At 34.0% G+C, this 21,981-nt stretch overlaps 1 pseudogene; it reads left to right on the top strand.

The window, feature by feature from the left end:
• Nucleotides 1-1,515: 1,515 nt before the first annotated feature.
• On the top strand, nt 1,516-16,554 carry LOC145805327 (G-type lectin S-receptor-like serine/threonine-protein kinase SD1-1; annotated as a pseudogene).
• Nucleotides 16,555-21,981: the final 5,427 nt, after the last annotated feature.

The raw sequence follows: 21,981 nt of genomic DNA, 5'->3' as shown, positions 1-21,981 counted from the left end.
CCCCTCTCTCGTCGCCACTTCTTTTCCCTTGATTTGGCGCTTCATGGTCTCCATGTCTGCTGTCATCTTCCTTATTAATTCATCTTGCTCTTTTACGCGATCCTCCAAAGCTTGAGGGTCGATTCTTCGCCTTTGCCTTTCAGGACTTTGTGAGCGAGAGCGACGAGGGCTGTTGTTCCGCCTCCCCCTAGTATTCTTCCGGGGATTCTATCGCTGGGGCTCTAAGTCCGCCATAGGAGGGATAGAGGGCAATCCTTCGCGCCTCCTACCCCCCTCTGGGGTTTGTCTGTCGATAGCGGATTGCGGCAAATCTTCGTTGTGCGCTATTGCTTCTAAAGAGGAAAAGCTTGATCAAGAGGTTTTGTTCTAATCTGATGTTCCCACAGACGGCGCCAATTATATGAGCACGAAATATTCCCTCGTATGATCCTGTTGATCAAGTCTGCGCTCCTCTGTCCGTCGTCGCTTTACTCCCTGAAAACACAAACGTGAGCTAGCCGGCGGGTGTGTGCCGGAAACCTCTCCGATGCCTAAGTCAGCAAAATAGACAAGTAGACAAAAGCTCTACGTATTCAGAAATCAAAGTTGTGTGTTACCTCTCCATAGGTGATGTTATGAGCTTTTATAGGTTCCACGTGGCATAATCCAAGTAGGATTCTTACTTTTCCATGTAGAGTCTTCTTAGGAATCACATTCCTGAAAGATAATACTTATCCTTCAACACCCCCCTCACTGCTTAAACCAAGTGAGACGGTTTACTACGGTTGGATGTCAATACGACCGAGCTAACATGACCATGCTAAAGCCGCAGACTAGACCGAGATAACTTTAGCTCGGCTCTTCCATTCATTGCTCTCACGTCGGTTTCTCCCAGTGCTAACCATGGTATGTTCCGACCAGGATAACCAATAACGTGGTTCCGACCGAGATAACTTTGTGTGTGACGACCGAGCTTACCGTAAGCTCTTTGGGACCGGAGTAACTTCAAGCCTCATTTAGGACCGGAGTAACTTTAGGCCTCCTTTCCACCGGAGTAACTTTATGCCTCCTTTGGATCGGAATAACTTTATGGCTTTTTTACTCAGCCCTTCATACTATGGCCCATAACGGCCCATTACCCAGCTCGGCCCAATTTTCATATAATTTATCCTCTCACCATACATAGTCAGCGAAGTAGCAAACATGAAAACCTCAAGAGCAGGAACTCCTCTATATAAGTACAATTCGAGTTGGATTCGCATCTAAACACTCATAACTTCACTGAAATAAAATAAGGAATAAAATTACAACTAAAATAAGTTTTATCAAATGTAATTATCAATTACAAAAATCTAACATATCGAATACTAGTTATGTTGACAACAATGAAGAGCTCTCTGTGATGTATCGTCCTATTAATTTCTCAATCGTATCGTTAGTGTTTTTGGATGGATTATGGTATTCACAATGGAGTACGTGGAGCCAGGACACTAGTAGATGGGTCCGGTTTTGGTCGGCTCCTAAGGATCGATCCATATGGTAATTGTGATTATTATAGCTGATGCGGTCCATATGGTAATTGTGACCCAAACAATGGTGGTTTGTTCGAGTGCACGTGCCTCCCAAGATATGAGCCCAGGTTGGCACATGACTGGTATTTACAAGATGGGTCAGCCGGATGCAAAAGGAAGAGTGCCACACTTGCTATGTGCAATAACGGTGAAGGGTTCGTCAACGTTGCACGTGCAAAGATTCCTGATACCTCAGTAGCAGCACATTCAGATATGAACATAAGTAATGAAGTGTGCAAGGACAAGTGTTTGAGAAATTGTTCATACTTGGCTTATGCGAGTGGAGTAAGGGCATTTCGTTCCTACTAAATGCGTGTTTATGATTGATTTTTTAAAATATTTTTTTTTCGTTTTTTACTATTTTTTTTATTAAAAAAATTATTAAAAGTTTATACTTTTAAGTTCTACGACTAATTATATATATATATATATATAAATCCACTAACCCCCCCCAAAAAAAAAGTCTTTGATGAAGTTTTTTTGAATTTTTTAAAAATAGTTTTTAGTTTTTAGATCTCCTACACTAGACGGACTGAAGACAAAATTGAATCACAATTAGAAAAAAATAATAATAATAATAATAATAATAATAATAATAATAATAAAGACAAAATTTCAAAAAAATAATAATTTTTTTAATTGGGTTCCAAACTCACCCTAAATTTTTATTACAAGTTTGATGTTTCGTGTAAAGAAAAATGAACAATTGTGACAACAAAGATCATATATAGAAGGCATTCAAGTTGATTAAATCTCTTTACCTAATCACAATTTTTTTTTTTAATTTTTTAATTTTTTTCAAAGAGAGTTTATTTCACAAAGAAACTTGCGCTCCCTTCTTTCAACTGAAAATATCTTTCAAAGAGAATGACTTTCTGTTTTTGTTTTTGTTTTTTTTAGTTACCATCTTAAAAATAATAGTGATACTATGAATTGAGAAATTTTATCTTGAATTTTATCCAGAAACATTAATTTATAGCTCGAATTCATTTGTATTTGAATCTTATACTATATCAATTCAATCTCTAGTACATAAACACACTATACAGAAAAGAAAAATGCTATGAACCCCACTTATGTACCTCGAATTTATCCCGAATGAGAGTTATGTGGTTGAAAATGAATTTGTGTAATGTAGGGTCCATGTGTAAAATAAATGTAAACCACAAGATAATAATTCTAGGTAATTGATGGATACTTAAATTTGGTTTGTAGTATTACTGCCCAAAAATTTTTTGGATAGATTCTTCTGGTATCGTAGACTCTGGGCTAGCCTTGAGGCCACTAAGACTTGTGTCTTAGGCCCCAAAATTTGGCCAAAAAATAAGGTCCCCAAATTCATTAGTAGTCTATTCAAAATTTAAATAAGCCAAATTTATTTTTATTGATTTAGGAACAGTCTAAAGGATTCTAAAAAATTCTATGGGGTCCAATTAAAAAATATATATATTTAATCACAAATGTGATTAGGCTCAATTGAAAAAAAATGAATTAAAACATATACAAGTATAGTTGGCTCAAATAATGGAAAAAATAATTTTGTCCTAATTTTTCTCTCTCATAAACTATTAGATTTTAATGGAATAAACAATTTTACCCTAATTTTTTTACCCCATGTTTTTATCATATTTTAATTGAATAAAGTTTTCCTAATTTTTTTGCCTTAATTTTGTTTCATTAAATTGTGTTCCATAATTTCTTTGCTATTAGATATCAGATAATGAGTGAATTGTGTGTTTTGTGTGAAAAATTTATTATATAGTCATGTTTCTTTTTCATTTATGTTTACTTCACATGCTAGTGAAACAAAATTATTATCCCACTCTTTAATTTAATTAATGTGAAATCATTTATGCTTGCTTCACAACGCTGTAACATTTCATTAATTAGATTTGTTAATTAAATTAGTTTCTTTTGTTAATTTGAACTATACCGTTTGTTAACTTTTTTTTTTTTTGGGTACTCCGAAATAAATATGTTTTGATATTTATTTTGGCATCAATCACCGGTAGCGGTGCCAAACATGTTGATTTTTTATTTTTATTTTTATGAACATAGGCCCCTCTTTTTGATTTTGTCCAAGACCCCCAAAAAAACTCAGACCGGCTCTGAGTTGATTTATACCAAAAATAATACGCAAACACACTACACAGAAAAATTTGGATAAATTCTTCTGGGACAGTAGACATGTAGATTTATAGTAAAAATAATACGGTAATAGTTTGTAGTAATATAGATGGTTTTTGTGGATGTGTGGTGCTGGGTAACGTGTATTGGGAAAAAACTCCGCTTAAGTAATGAAAGTAAAGTAAAATAATTAGAAAACAATAAAAATATAGAATTTAAGTGATTCGTAAAATACTTATGTTTACGGGTGAGAGAGAAATAATTCACTAACAATAAAAAAAATTACAATAATAAAACAAATAAACTCTCTAATATTTTTTTTCCCACTAGCTATTAGTATTCTCATCTTCACACCTACAAATTAATACACACTTACCACTAAAATTATCCCTTCGATGCACCCGTACCAACCCATAAAGGCTCATTGTTACTCTGGCCAAGAGCAGGCCCGGCCTGAGATTTCCAGAGCTCAGAATTAATAATCAATCAATAAATTTTTGAAACCTTTTACATTTTTTTTATTAAATGAAAAAAAAATGAAGATAAAATACAAAAAATTTGTGTCAAAATCATAAAAAATACTTAGTATTATATTACAAAAATTGATAAGTGTCGCTTGATCCTCATTTTTCTTGCACTTTTAGAAATAAATAAATCAATCATACTTCCATAATCTAGTTTTTTTACAAAATCATTTTCAATGGATAACAATGCTAATTATTTTAAATGGGCCTTTCAATTTTTTAATGGGTCAATTTATTTTAAGTTAGTGTGGGTCTTCTTCTATTTTTTTTTTTGGATTTAAAATATACCTAATATATTACAATAAACTATAATAGGAGGACCCTTTTTTGGTCTATTTTTAATGGATAACAATGTTAATTTTTTTGAATGGACTTTTCAATTTTTAAATGGGTCAATTTATTTAAGTTAGTTTGGGTTTTCTTTAATTTTTTTTTTTAAACTTAAAACATACCTTATATATTACACTAAATCATAATGAAATGGGACCTTTTTTTTTATTCTATTTAGAGAGGTCCTAGGCCATGGCCATGCCCAGTGCTGCACTGAGAGTAGAGGGAACATATGAATTTCATCCGATTTTTTATCCGGTGTTTGATTGTGACAATGAGGAAGAGATTGGAGTGTCGTTTTTGGTGTGGCTAGGGGCGAGAATTGTGTTGTGTTGATCATGTTTGTTTCGTATTATTTGGGATTTGTGTTAGAATATTTACAATATTAACTTAAATTGTTTTCTTTTTCGTATTGTCTTGTCATGTCATTTTAAATTCATAGTTAATCTGTCATGTTTTATTTGAACTTAGTGTATGTAAACATTAAAAAAATATTCTTCATAAATTAAGTTTTATAAAACGAATTTGTTCTAGATTGCTTACTTCTAATTTCATTTATCCAATTTTAAAAACTAAAAATTAAAAATTAAAAATTATTTATTTTATTTAATTTTTTTTGTTTACAAATTGACTCTAAAATAGTAAATAAAAGGAACAAATTATTTGAAATAAGGGGAAAAAAAATGCTATGTTTATCTTAAATTTGTAGTTTTCATATTTATTATTTAATGGAATGCTGTTACATAAGGGATTTGACCATATCATGGCATCTTTAGTAAAAATAGTATTAAATTATGTAACTAATTTTTCATTAAACGGTTAACTGTGTCAATTTGGTACTATGCGTGTTTGGCACTAAATTGTTTATTTATGGTGGTATCCTATCGTGTCATAATTGGGTTCGTATAAAAAATAGATAGTGCGTCAGAAACTCTCACCCAAAGAGCATATCTAATGGGCTTTAGAGTCAATTAAAAAGCGGAAATGAAATTTATAGGACATTTTGTCTCGTGTAGAAATTGGCTATTTTAGTTAATTATTTAGCTTTTTATGAAAAGATATGTAAAAAAGTAAAGAGAGATATGACAAATTACAGTGACATTTTAACTTTTTGGCTAAAATATTAACTTTCCAAACGAAAGTTTTGGATTCAAGTGAAGAGGGGTGAGGAAATTGTGAATGAAATATAATTTTTTTTAATACATTTTATATACATGGATGATTCTTGTTTGAATCTGCTAAACTAATGGGTCCTGGTTTTCTTCATTGCAGCATCTCAACAACAATCAAAGATTTCTCATGGAAAGACAGTGGCCATTGTGGTGAAATCTGTTGTGGTCATCTCCCTTCTGATCATCTTCTATTTGGCAACTAACGTGTTTGTTGTTATGCTTCTTAGGCAGAGTAGTTTTATTTTATTAGGGGTGCTGGTTTTCATATTTTTGCTATCATGGGGTGGTGTTTGTAGGGGGCTTTCTAGTTGTACTATTGCCTATGCTATATGTATATACTAGAAGTGTTAAATAGGGTTAGAAACATCTCCAAACAGTTACAGTGTGAGCCGGCTTCTTCTATACCACCGTGGCGGTTTGCTTTATAATAGTTTAGAAGATATATATATATATATATATATTTAAAAAATAGAGTTGTTAAACTACATGGATTTTGTTATATCTTTCATTCTTTCTTTTTAGTAGTTTGGACCTTCAATTTCTATCGTTTGTTGTCTAGTGTAGTATTTGTGGGTGCCCAAACGGTGGGGAGTGTACTCCCCTCACAGAGAGCATGTTGTGGTGGGTGGGATAGAATTATATGGTTGATGTTCTGCACTCTTCTTGCTAAATCTTGCTTGGTTAGTGTATCTAATTTAGATAGTTCAGGTTTATGAGATTTTCTACTATCTTTTGGTTTATGGGTTGAATATGTTTTTTCTTTTTCTTTTTGAAAAAATTAATGTACTTGTGTTCTGATCAGTTGATAATCTTCACCCATGGACATGACCTACTAGTGGACAAACTACACAAATTCTTATGTTTTTGTGTTGATTCTTTCTGTTTAATTTTTTTCATTATATGTTTTCACTGTCCATTGCACAACAAAACTTCACAAGCATTAAATTTTTGTTGTGTTTTACAAGGCAGGACCCAACATTCAAGCCAGTGATGAAGAAAACTTAGAATTACCCACCTTTGATATGGTCACCATTAGCAGGGCAACTAACAGTTTTTCGTTGCACAAATAAAATTGGCGAAGGTGGTTTCGGGTCTGTTTACAAGGTAAGTTTATTCCATTCCTACACTGGCTATTTTAGCTATTTTAGTGGACAAATGAAATTCTTGATAAGGAAAAATACATTAAAAAAGAAGAAGAAGCTGCTATAATCTTTGCATGATGATCAAAATAAATCTTTATGTTGATTATCGTAGGGTGTGCTATCAACTGGAAAAGAGGTAGTTGTCAAATGTCTCCCAACTAACTCCAAACAAGGTCTTAATGAATTCAAAAACGAAGTGATATTGATTGCCAAATTTCAACACCATAATTTGGTTAGGCTTTTGGATGTTGCATATCCATGGAGAAGAAAGAACGTTAATTTACGAGTACATGCCCAATGGAAGCTTGGATTCTTACATTTTTGGTTTTCCCTCTCAACCTTCCTCGTCTATATCTTGGTTGTTTGGAATTCATATTTGACCAAATAGAAAATTATGCTAATCGAAAAAGTTTGCCTTGCTAAGTAGCTATAATATTATGAGCAATGGTGTATATATCACTGTTTTTTCCACTGTTCTATATCACTTGTTATTCTTGCTCAATTTTTACTTAATAATATCATGATTCACGAGCTTTCAAGTTGGCTGTGAAGCAATGTGATAAAAAATGAGTGACATCAAGGGTGGACCCAAGATTCGTCAATGGGGTGGGCTAATATTAAGGTAAAATTATACAATATATTTTGAATATAACCACATAAGAAAAAAGAGAATTTAATAATATAATCTAAATTAATATCTAAATTTATTGATTAGAAACAATCTAACTAAATTGTGCTCGACAGGTCTTTAAAGATTCGAATTCATCGATTATAAAATCTAGATCAATTTTCAAAGTAAGGTCTCGTTCAAGGTAGAGAGACAAGCAATCGGCAAGAAACTCATCCCCCATTTAATTGCGAATAGTAGTTTTAACATGCTTCTTACCCGAAAATGCTCTTTCCGTAGTCGTCGTAGAAACATGAAGGGTCGACATAAGACGAATCAATTTGAGGACCTAGGATACTCAAGTATAGGTTGATAAGGCCCCAAGTTCACATGAGCTCGTCTAACCTCATCTTGTTGATTAACTGGATATTCACAAATTTGCAAGTGTAAACCAAGATCCCGTTCAATAACAGTTGAATCAAATTCGCTTGGTTTATTTGAGTCATGAAAGGCGGTTGCACATCAGAAAATAAGGTTTTAACAACACTGGATGTTGTACTACTAGACTTATTTTGATTGATAGAATGAAAAAAGGGTTTTGCCTTTTTTTAGTGATGGAGGTACCATTATTTATAACCTAAAAAAAAATTTAAAAAAAAATTAGCCCTATTTAATATTAAACCAGAGTATATTTGCAATAATTTTAAATATTAGGGTTTTTATATATATCCTCAATAATTTTTATTTAGGCTTTCATTATTTTTGTATATGTCCAAAAATCTACTTGAAAGTTAAAAAACTAAGAGCAATATAGAACATTGAACAAGGCAGCATCATAAAAAAACCAAGAGCAATATAATATTTGTTGCATAAAGACAAAATTTCAAAACCATTGTTAATCAAATCCATTCTCAGCCAACGAAATAAAATAATTGGTTAATTACACTTACAAAAAATGTTAGGAAAGTGGAGCTGCTGCAAACGACGAAGAGAAGGCCGTTGTCTATCTATTGGAAGATGTGAGGATTGTTTTGGAAAATTTGTTCTTTAAACAAATACAAACTTATTGGACTGCCTATCTATTTTTTGGGTAAGTATTGGGCTGCTATTGGGCTGCCTATCTAAAAAACAAACAAAAAAACTATTGGCCCTTATTCGGGGCTGGGCTGGGGAAAAAATGTTGGAAAAATTGGTTTATATAGGCATATTTTGGGCCGACTTTGAGGCCAAAATTTGAGTGGGCCCCAAATGTCTTTTGGGATGGGTCCGAAGAGGTGAAGTATTCCTTGCCGCATGGTAAGCCACACGGTGAAGACGGAACGTCAAAACCATTTATGAGTGAATGGGAAGTTGACATCGTTTTCGGGTGTAACATTAATTTTTTAGATAAAATTCATTTGAATTTTTTCAATAAAAATTATTGTAGGAATTTAATTTAATTCTAAATTCAAATTTTGGATTCCTAAGTGGTTTCCTAAAGTTTGTAATTGTGAGAATTTAATTTAATTCTAAATTCAAATTTTGGGTTCCTAAGTGATTTCCTAAAGTTTGTACCTCTTTCTTTATTTATTAAACTATTCAAATAGTTTAATATATATATATATATATGTATTCCATATAGTTTAATAAAAAAATATATTTCAACGGTTTAGAACTTGGTCCAGTAACGGCTACTTTTTCAAATTGTTTGAAAGAAAAAAAAAAAAAAAACTGTTCCATGTGCAACGGGCAGAGTCTGTTTGAAACAGTTTGCACCTGTTCATTTGAATTCACATCTGTTCATTCAAATTATGGTACCTGTTCGGACAGCAGTTTTGCCTATATATACCATCATTCCAGCAGTGGTTAAGGAACGAAAAATCAGTCTGCAAAATCCCATCTTTGCTGTCTTATTTTGTGCATTATTCTTCATTTTAGTTTTAGAATAAATATTCAGAGAGTTAGAACATAGGTTTGGTTCGCCGAACAATTTGTTTTGGAGTGCTACTACAAATTGGTTAAGATCATTGTATCCTGGGAGATAGACGCCACTCAACCGTAAGCACCGTAGCGGGGCAAATTTGTCTTAAGGACAGAGTGTCACACACTCGACTTGGTCTTTTATTTTTAATTCGGTTCGATAAATAAATTCGGTACGTTATTTATTTATTTTGTTTGATTTAGTTTCAATTTATTTTATTTACACAGAAGATTGGTCCAACAATCTTAAGATAGATCCAAATTATTCTGTTTACAGAATTTTTCGTTTGTTTCATTTTCTCTTTCTTCTTTGAAGAAAATTATTTTCTGTGGATTTACAAAAATAATATTCTGGTTGGAAAAACAAATAGTAATTATATGCTATTTGACAGATAGTAGTAATATACTCTCTATTTTCTTTGACAACTAGTAGTATGATACTGGTGTCATTAACAATTCAGAATATATTTTTCTAGAATTTTTTCAGAAATTAATTTTGGGTCTTAGAAATTATTTTTGAGTTTTCATTAATTAAAATTCTGTTTCAGTATTTTAATTATTGAAGTGTTACAGAAATTAATTTTCTATGTGGAATTAATTTGGTTAAATAAAATTTTATTTTATTTTATTTCCAAATTAATTGGAAAATAAAAGTTACATTCTTGTTTCTTTTATTTTTACAGAATTTAATTATGTGAATTTGGATTAGTTTTCTGTGTGGAATTAATTTGGTTAAATAAAATTTTATTTTATTTTATTTCCAAATTAATTGAAAATAAAAGTTACATTTTGTTTTGTTGCTTTTATTTTAACAGAATTTATTTTTATAGTTTTGGTTTAATTTGTTTAAATAAAATTTTATTTTATTTTCAAATTAATTGGAAATAAAAGTTACAATTCTTGTTTCTTTTATTTTTACAGAATTTTAAATTCTATGTTTTTTGGTTTAAATTTCCTGTGTAGTATAAAATTCTAATTATAATTTTATTTTATAATTTAGAATTTATGGCTACTAAAACTGGTCAAACTAATGTTTAAACCAGTACTGGTATGGTGATTGCCATTACGCCAACCTCTCCTTATGTTGGGAATGTGCCAGTGAATCATGGTGAAAAATCAGAGAAGTTCTTAGGAATTGTTTTTAAAAGATGGCAGAAAAGAATGCTATCTAAGGGGAAACTAAGAAATACAAGTTTAATGGCATGCGTTACATTTGTAACAAAAAGGGACATCGGGCCAAAGATCTCCGTTACAAACGTAAAGGCAAATGAAGATCAAGTAAGAAGGTTGCTAAAGCCAAAATGACCGAAATAGATGAAATTTCCAATGGTGTAAATGTCATAAATCTTTCTGCAGTTATTTCCGAGGCAAATCTTGTCGGAAATCCTAAAGAATGGTGGGTGGACACTGATGCTACTCACCATATCTGTGCCGACAAAAAGATGTTCATATCTTATTTTACAGTGGACAATGGTGAACAACTTTTTATGGGCAACTCCTCAACTTCAAAGTTGAAGAATAAGGAAAGATTGTACTAAAGATGACATCAGGAAAGGAACTCACTCTCAACAATGTGCTGCATGTACCGGACATTCGCAAGAATTTAGTTTCCGGATCTTTGTTGAGTAAGAATGGGTTTAGGCTAGTTTTTGAAAGTGACAAGTTTGTACTTACCAAAAACGGGATGTATGTAGGAAAATGTTACATGTCTGATGGCCTTTTCAAGATGAATGTAATGACCATTGTACCCTCAGTCATTAATAAAAATACATCTTCTTCTTACTTGCTTGAGTCTTCAAATTTATGGCATGGTAGACTAGGACATGTTAATTATGGATCTTTACGTAGATTAATTACTATGGAATGTTTACCTAAATTTGACATTGATTCAAATCATAAATGTGAAATTTATGTTAAGGCAAAATTATCCAAAACTCTTTTCCATTCAATTGAAAGAAGTTCGAAACCACTTGAATTAATTCATAGTGACATTTGTGATTTTAAGTCAATTCAAACAAGAGGTGGGAAAAAATATTTTGTCATTTTATAGACGACTATACTATATATAATTATGTTTATTTAATTCGAACCAAGGATGAAACTTTGGAAACTTTTATTCAATATAAGAATGAAGTTGAAAATCAACTTGGTAAGAAAATCAAGAAAATTAGGAGTGATAAATGTAGCGAATATGAATCACCTTTTGGTGAATTTTGTAAAGAACATGGAATAATTTATCAAACCACTGCTCCTTACTCACCTCAGTAAAATGGAATTGCTAAAAGGAAAAATAGAACTTTAAAAGAAATGATGAATGCCATGTTAATCAGTTCTGGATTACCTCAAAACTTGTGGGGGGAAACAATACTTTCTGCTAATTATATTTTAAATAAAATAATCCGAAAGAAAGTGAATCAAACACCTTATGAATTGTGGTGTGGAAGAGTACCATCCTACAAACACTTAAAAGTGTGGGGGTGTTTGGCTAAAGTGGCTATTCCTAGTCCTAAAAAGACTAAGATAGGTCCTAAGAACATTGATTGCATTTTCATTGGTTATGCCAAGAATAGTAGTGCATATCAGTTTTTGATTCATAAATCAAAACATTCTGAAATGCATATAAATACTATTATTGAATCTCGAAATGCATCTTTCTTTGAACATGTATTTCCAAATAAGATTGGACAAGAGACTAGTAACAATAAAAGATCTCACAATGCTATTAATAGTCAAGATCAAGAACATGATCAAGAACAAGAGTTAGATCAAAATGAGGACGAAGAACTTAGGCGTAGTAAACGTGCTAGAACCTTAAAATCATTTAGTCCAAACTTTCTAACATATTTGTTAGAAAATGAGCCTTTAACTTTTAAAGAGGCTATGTCCAGTCCTGAAGCTCCTTTATGGAAAGAAGCTGTCAACAGTGAAGTTGAATCCATCTTGCAAAATCACACTTGGGAATTAGTGGACTTGCCACCGGGTTGTAAACCTCTAGGGTACAAGTGGATTTTCAAAAGAAAAATGAAAGCGGATGGATCAATTGACAAATACAATGCAAGACTTGTGGTCAAAGGTTTTAGACAAAAAGAAAGTCTTGATTACTTTGACATATACTCACCGGTTACTAGAATAACATCCATTAGAATGCTAATTGCCATTGCATCTCTATACAATCTAGAAATTCATCAAATGGATGTGAAAATAGCTTTTTTAAATGGTGAGTTAAATGAAGAAATTTACATGGAACAATCAGAAGGTTTTTCTATTCCAGGAAAAGAAAAGAAAAGTGTGTAAATTGGTTAAATCATTATATAGTTTAAAACAAGTGCCAAAGCAATGGCATGAAAAATTTGATAAGGCAATGATGTCAAATGGATTTAAAATTAATGAGTGTGACAAATGTGTTTATATTAAAAACACAGACAAAGGTTATGTCATTGTATGTCTTTATGTAGATGATATGCTCATCATAGGTAGTAATAATGATATGATTAAAACTACCAAAAAAATGTTGAATAAACATTTTGACATGAAGGACATGGACATTGCTGATGTAATTCTTGGTATGAAAATTACCAAAACATCAAAAGGATATGCTTTGTCACAATCTCATTACATTGAGAAAATACTTGACAAATTTAGCAAAGATGATGATCATCTTGCTAGAACACCTGTAGATGTTAATTTGTATCTTTCTAAGAATGTATAGGAAAGTATTTCTCAATTAGAGTATGCCCAAATTATTGGAAGCTTAATGTACTTGATGAACTGCACTTGTCCAGATATAGCTTATGCAGAAAGTAAATTAAGTAGATATACGAGTAACTCGGGAGTAGAACACTAGAAAGCAATTATAAGGGTTCTACGATATCTCCGATTCACTCGTAACATTGGGCTGAATTATACTAGATATCTAGCAGTACTTGAAGGATACTGTGATGCAAATTGGATATCGGATACGAGAGACTCAAAGTCCACCAGTGGGTATGTCTTTACTCTTGGTGGGGCGGCTGTGTCTTGGAAATCTTCCAAACAGACTTGCATTGCTAGGTCTACTATGGAATCAGAATTCATAGCCTTAGACAAAGCAGGGGAAGAGGCAGAATGGCTTCGCCACTTCCTTGAAGATATTCCAATTTGGCCAAAACCGGTGCTTGCTATATGCATACATTGTGATAGTCAATTAGCAATTGGTAGTGCACAGAGTCATATGTATAACGGTAAGTCTCGACACATTCGTCGTCGACATAATACCGTGAGACAACTACTCTCTAATGGAATTATTTCCATTGAATATGTTAAGTCTAAAGACAACATAGTGGATCCACTAACCAAAAGGTTAGCAAGAGAGTTAGTTGAGAATTCATCAAGGGGAATGGGACTAAAGCCTATTAAATAAGAGTTACCACAACGGCAACCCAACCTAGTTGACTGGAGATCCCAAGATCTAGGTTCAAAGGGATAACCGAGTTGTGAATGACTTAGAAGGATCACTGGGGAGTCTAACTCCTATCCATTTTTATGATGAAATAGTGATGTTTGCAGCGTTTTAGGTTAAGTAATTTAATGATTCTTATATCTAGGTATACCTAGTGGAGTATGGCAAGATACTCTTCATAAGAATCACCTATATGAGTGTGAACTGGGCCGGTTCTATGAGAATTGTGAAGGGATACAATTCTCTAGAGCACTCATGATAGACCAGGTTGTTCAGGGCCAAAATGAACACAATAATGAGAACTAAACTGTGTCTGGGGATATACTGTGTGAGTTCTATTGTCTTGGTTTACACAAACGGCTGAACAGTTCAAGATATCATGTTCACTGGTTAGCTAGTAAATCTGATAGTGTCTCACAAGGGAAGGTTCAAAGCCAAAAGCTACCTATCCTTTACAGAATATTTCCAATTTCTGTACTCTCTGAAATTAGATAATATTGTTGCATTTTCTCTCCGTCAAATTCCATTCATGTGGGAGATTGTTGGAAAAATTGGTTTATATAGGCATATTTTGGGCCGACTTCGAGGCCAAAATTTGAGTGGGCCCCAAATGTCTTTTGGGGTGGGTCCGAAGAGGTGACATGTTCCTTGCCGCGTGGCAAGTTACACAGTGAAGATGGAACATCAAAACCATTTATGAGTGAATGGGAAGTTGACGTCGTTTTCGGGTGTAACATTATTTTTTAGATAAAATTCATTTGAATTTTTTCAATAAAAATTATTGTGGAATTTAATTTAATTCTAAATTCAAATTTTGGGTTCCTAAGGGGTTTCCTAAAGTTTGTACCTCTTCCTTTATTTATTAAACTATTCAAATAGTTTAATATATATATATATATATTCCATATAGTTTAATAAAAAAATATATTTCAATAGTTTAGAACTTGGTCCACCAACGACTACTTTTTCAAATTGTTTGAAAGAAAAAATATATATATATATTTCAAGAGTCTGTTTGAAACAGTTTGCACCTGCTCATTTGAATTCACATCTGTTCATTCAAATTATGGTACCTGTTCGGACAGCAGTTTTGCCTATATATACCATCATTCCAGCAGTGGTTAAGGATCAAAAAATCAGTCTACAAAATCCCATCTTTGCTGTTTAGATTTTATTTTGTGCATTATTCTTCATTTTAGTTTTAGAATAAATATTCAGAGAGTTAGAACACAGGTTTGGTTTGCCGAACAATTTGTTTTGAAGTGTTACTATAAATTGGTTAAGATCATTGTATCCTAAGAGATAGACGCCACTCAACCGTAAGCACCGTAGCGGGGCGAATTTATCTTAAGGACAGAGTGTCACACACTCGACTTGGTCTTTTATTTTTAATTCAGTTCGATAAATAAATTCGGTACGTTATTTATTTATTTTGTTTGATTTAGTTTCAATTTATTTTATTTACACAAAAGATTGTTCCAAGAATAAAAAATTCAACAGATTTTTTAAATTTTGGGCTGGGTTGTAGCCAGCTATGCCCAGCCCTAGGACCACCCTTGAGTGACATAATATGTCACTTTTGTAATGGACATATATATATATATATAATACTTGAACATTTAATAAATTAGTAAAAACCTTGGGTCCCTTTATTCAATACAGGTCTAAAAAACCCAAGAAGTAGATCACTCACATAAAGGAGACGCTTGGATATTATTGTTGGGATTGTTCAAGGGTTCTCTATCTACCTCGTGATTCAAGATTGAGAGTTATTCATAGAGATCTTAAAGCCATCAATGTGCTACATGATTGTGAGATGAATTCTAAAATTTCAGATTTTGGCTTAGCTAAGGCTTTTGGAGTAGATCAATCATCCGTAATAACCAAAAGGGTCGTTGGAACTTAGTAAGTGGCCAACACTCTTTTTCTTGTACAAACTTAGCCTAGAAAAGTCACCAGATTTTCAAGTGCATCTCTGGAGCTCATTTTGTACTAATTTCCAATTTCTTTGGTAATGGTATGTAGTAGTTACATGTCACCAGAATATGCAATCGATGGCCTCTTTTCAATGAAATTTGATGTTTTTTGTTTCAGAGTCATTGTCTTGGAAATATTGAGTGCAAAAGGAATAGGTTGTTCCATCATACAAACCACAATTCTAACCTTCTTGGACACGTAAGTTCTTTAACAAAGAATGTTTTCTTGTTTTACTTTCCTATTTTTCAATGAGTTGTGCAGCTTGCACAAAGCCTTTTCACAGATCACAAAATAGAAACAATGGGTGAGACTCTCTCATTTTTTTCTCTTATGTTATCCTTTATGTGAAACAACTATGTGGAAGTATAAATATTCTAATTTCTAATTTCTATTTTATCTTGATGTTCTATATTGAGCCATGTTAGGCATGGACACTTTGGATTGAAGGAAAGGCCTATGAGCTATTAGATCCATTGGTGGAGGGTTCATTTCCAATGTTAGAGATATTAAGGTGCATACAAGTTGGTCTCTTATGTGTGCAGAAATGTCCTGAAGACAAGCCAACCATGTTATCTGTGTTCTTAATGTTGATTACTAAGGCTGTAGTGCTCCCCCAACCCAAGCAACCTGATTTTTATACAAAGAGGAAGTCTAGTGACACAGCTTATCTGCTGACTCGTAATTATAGCATCAATGAGATGACTATGACACAATTAGAGATTCGATAAAAAAATTTTGAGAAATTTAGTGCATGTAAAAGTAAGATTGAGAGAAATCAAGATTTGAGAAATTAGAGTGTTCAAATACATTGAACCCATTGCATTTTTAATGGATCTTGAAAGTGACTTTTCATAAATGCACATCCCTCTATATATGTTCCTAACTTTTCAATTGGCAGTTATGAAACTTCCAACCAGTTGTTAGTTCTTAGTTGAGTAGAGGTATATATTATTAAGAGATTCTGCTAGCATCATCTAATGTTCATTGTTTACAAATAGTGGATGGAGAAAATTTTTGCAACTCACAAGTAAAAATAAAAAGCATCAAGATATCCATCAAAGACGAAGTGTTGGCTTAGTGGGTGAGGTGTTTCCTTGCTAGGCGTGATGTCTAAGTTTGGGTTTTATTTGTTGGATGACCCAACTTCCCCATTTGTATTCTTCTCCCATCAATTGGTGAAAAAACAATTATAGTCATCAGCCATGCAAGTAAAAATTCATTATAACGAAGACTTAACATCATCAATGCCTAGTGTATTACCAATTAGTAATAAAACTATACGTGCCATAGTGCACCCCTACTATTTAAATATAATTACATGTTACAAGATAATTTTGTAACACTCACATATACAATATGGCAAATGCTAACAAGTGCCCCCTAGGCATTGTTTAATGTTGGAAAGTGTGTTTTGAAAATATGTGAAAATGTTAAAAAGTGTATCGATTTCAATAAAAGTACATTGAATTTAGTAAAAAGTGTCTTGTGTTCTTTATTTTTTATTTTTTTGTCTCTTACTTGTGCCCTAGGGGCACTTGTTAGCAAGACCCCTACAATGTTGTAACTGTAACAAAGTTTGGTCTTCAGTTATGAATTGGTGGGGAATTAATTGGACAATGCCTAGCTCGGTGGAATAGGTTCTGCTTTGGTGGACCAATTATAAATGGAAGAAGATGGAAGGCAAGATTTGGAAAGTCATCTCACTTATGATTTTATGGGCAATATGGAAACATAGAAATAATTGTGTTCAATAGCATCCAACCAGACATAAAGGAACTATGTGAAGTTATTAAAACAAGAATTGCTTTGTGGGTGAAATATAGTTCAGTAGGACTATTCTATATAGTCCATTACCATCTCAAATTTGTATAAGATAAGATATGTGTCATCGCCTGAACCCGCCCCTGTGGGTTAAGGACATAACCGGCCAGTAATCATGAGATTACCTGCGGCCTCAAACCAAAACAAATGTATTTTAACAGAGTTAATGGGGGCCAAACGGAAGCAAAATTTAAAACTTTGTCCATAGAGCTGTGCTTACATGGCACATCCAAACAACTAAACATATATACATTAATAACTCACGACGGAAGTACAGTAGCATAAGTTCTGTACAACAGGATCATCCAAAAACTAAGTCAACCCATAAAAACTATATACAGACATGTGCAAAGTCCTCGCCAACATGACAAAAATAACATAGCATGGCAGAAAGGCGAAGACGGGTCTCGTGCGTGAGACACTAGGGCTCACTCTCCAAAACTCGGTTGTTCCACATAGACTTCACTGGGGCTGGGTCTGGACCTCTCTTGGCTCACCTACAAACACATAAATGAGCCTGAGCGATAACCCAATGAATAATATCAAATAAGAAGATACAAACGATATGTAAAATAGCATACTCCGAATGGCCTTGGGCCCAATTCACATTTTCATTTAACATTTATATACCAAATTTAAGTTAAGTGACTACAGTTTCACAAAATGGCCTTTGGCCCATTCATTCTTTCATTTGCGTCAGAACGGCCTTTGGTCCATTTAGATAACAAACTGGCCTTTGGCCCATTCATTCGTTTGTGTCAAAACAGCCTTCGGCCCATCCATTTATGTCAAAACAGCCTTCGGCCCATTCATTCTTGTCAAAACGGCCTTCGACCCATTTCATTCATGTCAAAATGGCCTTCTGCCCATTCATTCATGTCAAAACGGCCTTCGGCCCATTCATTCATGAAAAATCTAGAAATCCCCTAGATGTTGATTTGTGATTATGTATCAATTTTAAGCAGTGAGCAATAATTCCAATCAAACAACCAAGACAAATCCACACAACGATTTTACGTGAAAAAATCACAATTGGACACCTCTAATTGTGATAAAAAAACCACGGGCAACAGCCACTAAACAATCCACTAAGAAGATATAAAGGAATTACATAGGTATACTCTCAATTACCTAGCGAATCCATGCCCGAATTGAACCAACCTCTATGTGTCTCTTCCAACCCCGCCTTCACCTCGGAATTGTCTTGACGATGAGCCACCCTGGAATCCACCAAAGCTTCAGGCTCGAATTCTTCAGAATCTACCGAAGAACAACTCTCTCTTTTGTATAGAATTAAACAAACAATCCTTTGATGTAAACTTCTAAAACCATGAGTTGAATACTCAATCAAAACATCAAAGAAAACTAGCAAAATATCCCCAGATATAAACCTTAAAACCCAAAAAGAAGATCTGGAGGAGTCAATCAAGTTTTGGGAGAAAACCAACTACTTATAGAAATCCAAAGTAATCCTAGTTTTGGAAGAAAACAATTCCTTATAGAAATCCAGAGTTTGAAGCTCGCTCGAGCTAAGCTTCTCTCGTTCGAGCAAGAACCTTAACTCACGTGATTTCTACTAGTGCCTTAGCTTGAGCCACGAACCCTTCGCTCGAGCGACCAATGAGCTCTTTCAGGTTTTTGTATAGACGTAATCCTTCGCTCGAGCGAGGACTTTTTCGCTCGGGCGAGCAAGGGCGGACAGCCATTTTTGAATGCAATTTTGTATTTTGCTCCGATCGTGAGCTGACCGGGCAGCTCGACCCCCGTCAAAATTAGCGAAGTGACAATCTTGAAAGCATTAACATCACAAACTTCTCTGTAAGGCACGATTCGGGTTGGATTCGCATCTAAAAACTCATAGCCTCATTGAAATAAATAATGCGAAAACAAATACAACTGAAAAGAGTTTTGTCAAACAGGGTTGCCAATAATAAAAACCTAACAATTCATATCAAACATTTGTCCATCATTCGATCTGGCAAACTCATAAGGCTTATAAGGAAATAAGCAATTAGACAAATGACAAGTTTCAAATATCGATATTACTCACAGTGATCGGCTGGTTGGTTTGCCCTGGAGCTCGACCCTACATAGTCCATGAACACAAAAGGGTCACCAACAATTCAATCCATTCTTAAATTCACATTTTCCTCTTTAGGCTTTATTCTTATCTCTTTAACTCAATTAAAATGCCCAATGCACGCCTAAGAGTACTTAGAAGTGAAGGAGAATGAAAAACGAAACACAGAACGTATAAACAAAATTTCTGAAAATAGGGTCTCCGCTCGAGTGTGGACTTCCCTGCTCGAGCAGACCCAATTGGTCTGCAAAAGTATTGGTTGCATCGAATTCACGCTCGAGCGTGAACTCAGGCGCTCGAGTGGAAGGTCTGTCTACATAGCTCCCCGCTCGAACGTGGAATTTTCCGCTCGAGCGGACATTCATGTCTGCAAAAATACTGGGAGCACGAATTTCCCACTCGAGCAGAACTTCTCCCGCTCGAGCGGACATCAAAATTCTGGGTTTTCCAGGATGTGTCCTTGAGTTCAATTTCGACATTTCAACCACATTTCTTGCATATTATGGCTCCAATTTCACATATACTTGTACTAACATGGCACCAACACTAAAACACCTCAACATGGAGCTCAGTTTCATGACTCAAACACATGCATGACTCATTTTCCATCAAACTCATTACCAATATCACAATTTCATGCATTCAACACTCACAACCTTATAGTTTGCACATGCATGTGGTATATTATTCTCATTCTCAACTTATATGATGAAGAGATGGTCAAGAACATGATCTTCAACTAAAAACTCACATAGATCATGCATTTGGTGTTCAAATATGCAAATTCAAAGGAACTACATACATGCATGCAAACATTGACCTTCAATTCAACATGATCAACTCAATTTCATTTCCATTCTTGTTCTTGGCCCTTAATCAACTTTGACCACACAAGATTACACATTACACTCATGAATTCAAGAATCAATTGCTTACCTAGAGGCTCAATTTTTCCAATCAATAGCAAATTCTTGATTAATCTTCAAGATTCCAAGCTTTGAGCTAAATTGCACAATTCTCTCCCTTTCTCTCTCTCTCTCTCTTGGAGCCAAAATCAGCCAAATGAAAAGAATGAGAGATTTTGAGTGTATAGTGCCTTTAAGATAAGTCCCACTAATAAAAAATATCAATAATAAATAATTGGGCACTTAATTAATCGTTCTGAATCTAATTATTTTGATCCGAATTAATTTTCAATTAAATCTCACCGTAGGCTCTAAAAATTACGCTAATCAACATGCGGTAATTAATTTCGGGTTCTGTGGCCGATAAGGCCTTCAATTTAATTTCCGAAGCAGATAATCAAACAGATATTCCTACAGTGAATAGATAGAAATTCAAAACCACATATTTTCACATAATGGTACACAAAATCATATAAAACACATAATCGTACTCATATTAAGGACCAATTAACATCTTACAGAACAGGGATATCACAATATGCATTGTAACAAAGTAGAGATCTGCTGAGTGAATGCATTGGAGTTTGATCAAATGTTGGGACACCCTTGCTGTGGCTACTGTTTAGTTGTTGGTTTTATTGTACACAATTATGCAGCAGAAGGAATTGCAGATTGCTAGTAATACCGAGTAGCTCTGTTTTAGACCATGCAGTCCATGGGCCTTATTTAGTATGTTTCTAGTCCAAAAGAAAGGATTTCCATTTTGTTTTTTACAGATTATAGGACTTGACAACTACCCTCTTCATTTTTATTTACAATTCATCCTCTCTCTCTCTCTGTCTCTCACACACACACATGATGGGATTCATGTCCAAGGCATCAACCCCCTAATGACCACAAAGCTAAAGGTGACACTGTACTCGTGTAGTGGTCTTCAACAATGTTTTCTCTCTCTCTCTCTCTCTATATATATATATATATAGTTCCGAAATGAGAGGATTCTTTTCCGTCCACATAATGTACTGAATGATGTTATTTGAGCCGTGGCGTGGCAACGCAATGTGTTGAGGGTGGAATGGGCGGGGCGGGGTGGCGACGTCCTCCTCCTCTTCTCTCCTTCTCTCAGCCTCTCTCTCTCTCTCTCTCTCTCTCTCTTTCTAACTCTCCCCAGGAGTGAAACCCATAAATTTGAATTTTGAATTTTTTTTTTCAATTTACTTACCAAAACGACGTCATTTTGGTGAGTTTAAATCTCAGCCCTTAGTTGGTGAGTGGGTCATGTGTCAGCTGCCTCTCCTTCACTGTAGAAGATCATTGTAGGGTATTACTCTAGAGAATCCTAATGCTTA

Source organism: Camellia sinensis, chromosome 13 (assembly GCF_055761805.1).
Source record: "Camellia sinensis isolate YWXY chromosome 13, ASM5576180v1, whole genome shotgun sequence".
Taxonomy (NCBI): domain Eukaryota; kingdom Viridiplantae; phylum Streptophyta; class Magnoliopsida; order Ericales; family Theaceae; genus Camellia; species Camellia sinensis.
Note: the sequence above shows the minus strand (reverse complement) of the source record. Positions and strands in the feature narration are given on the sequence as shown.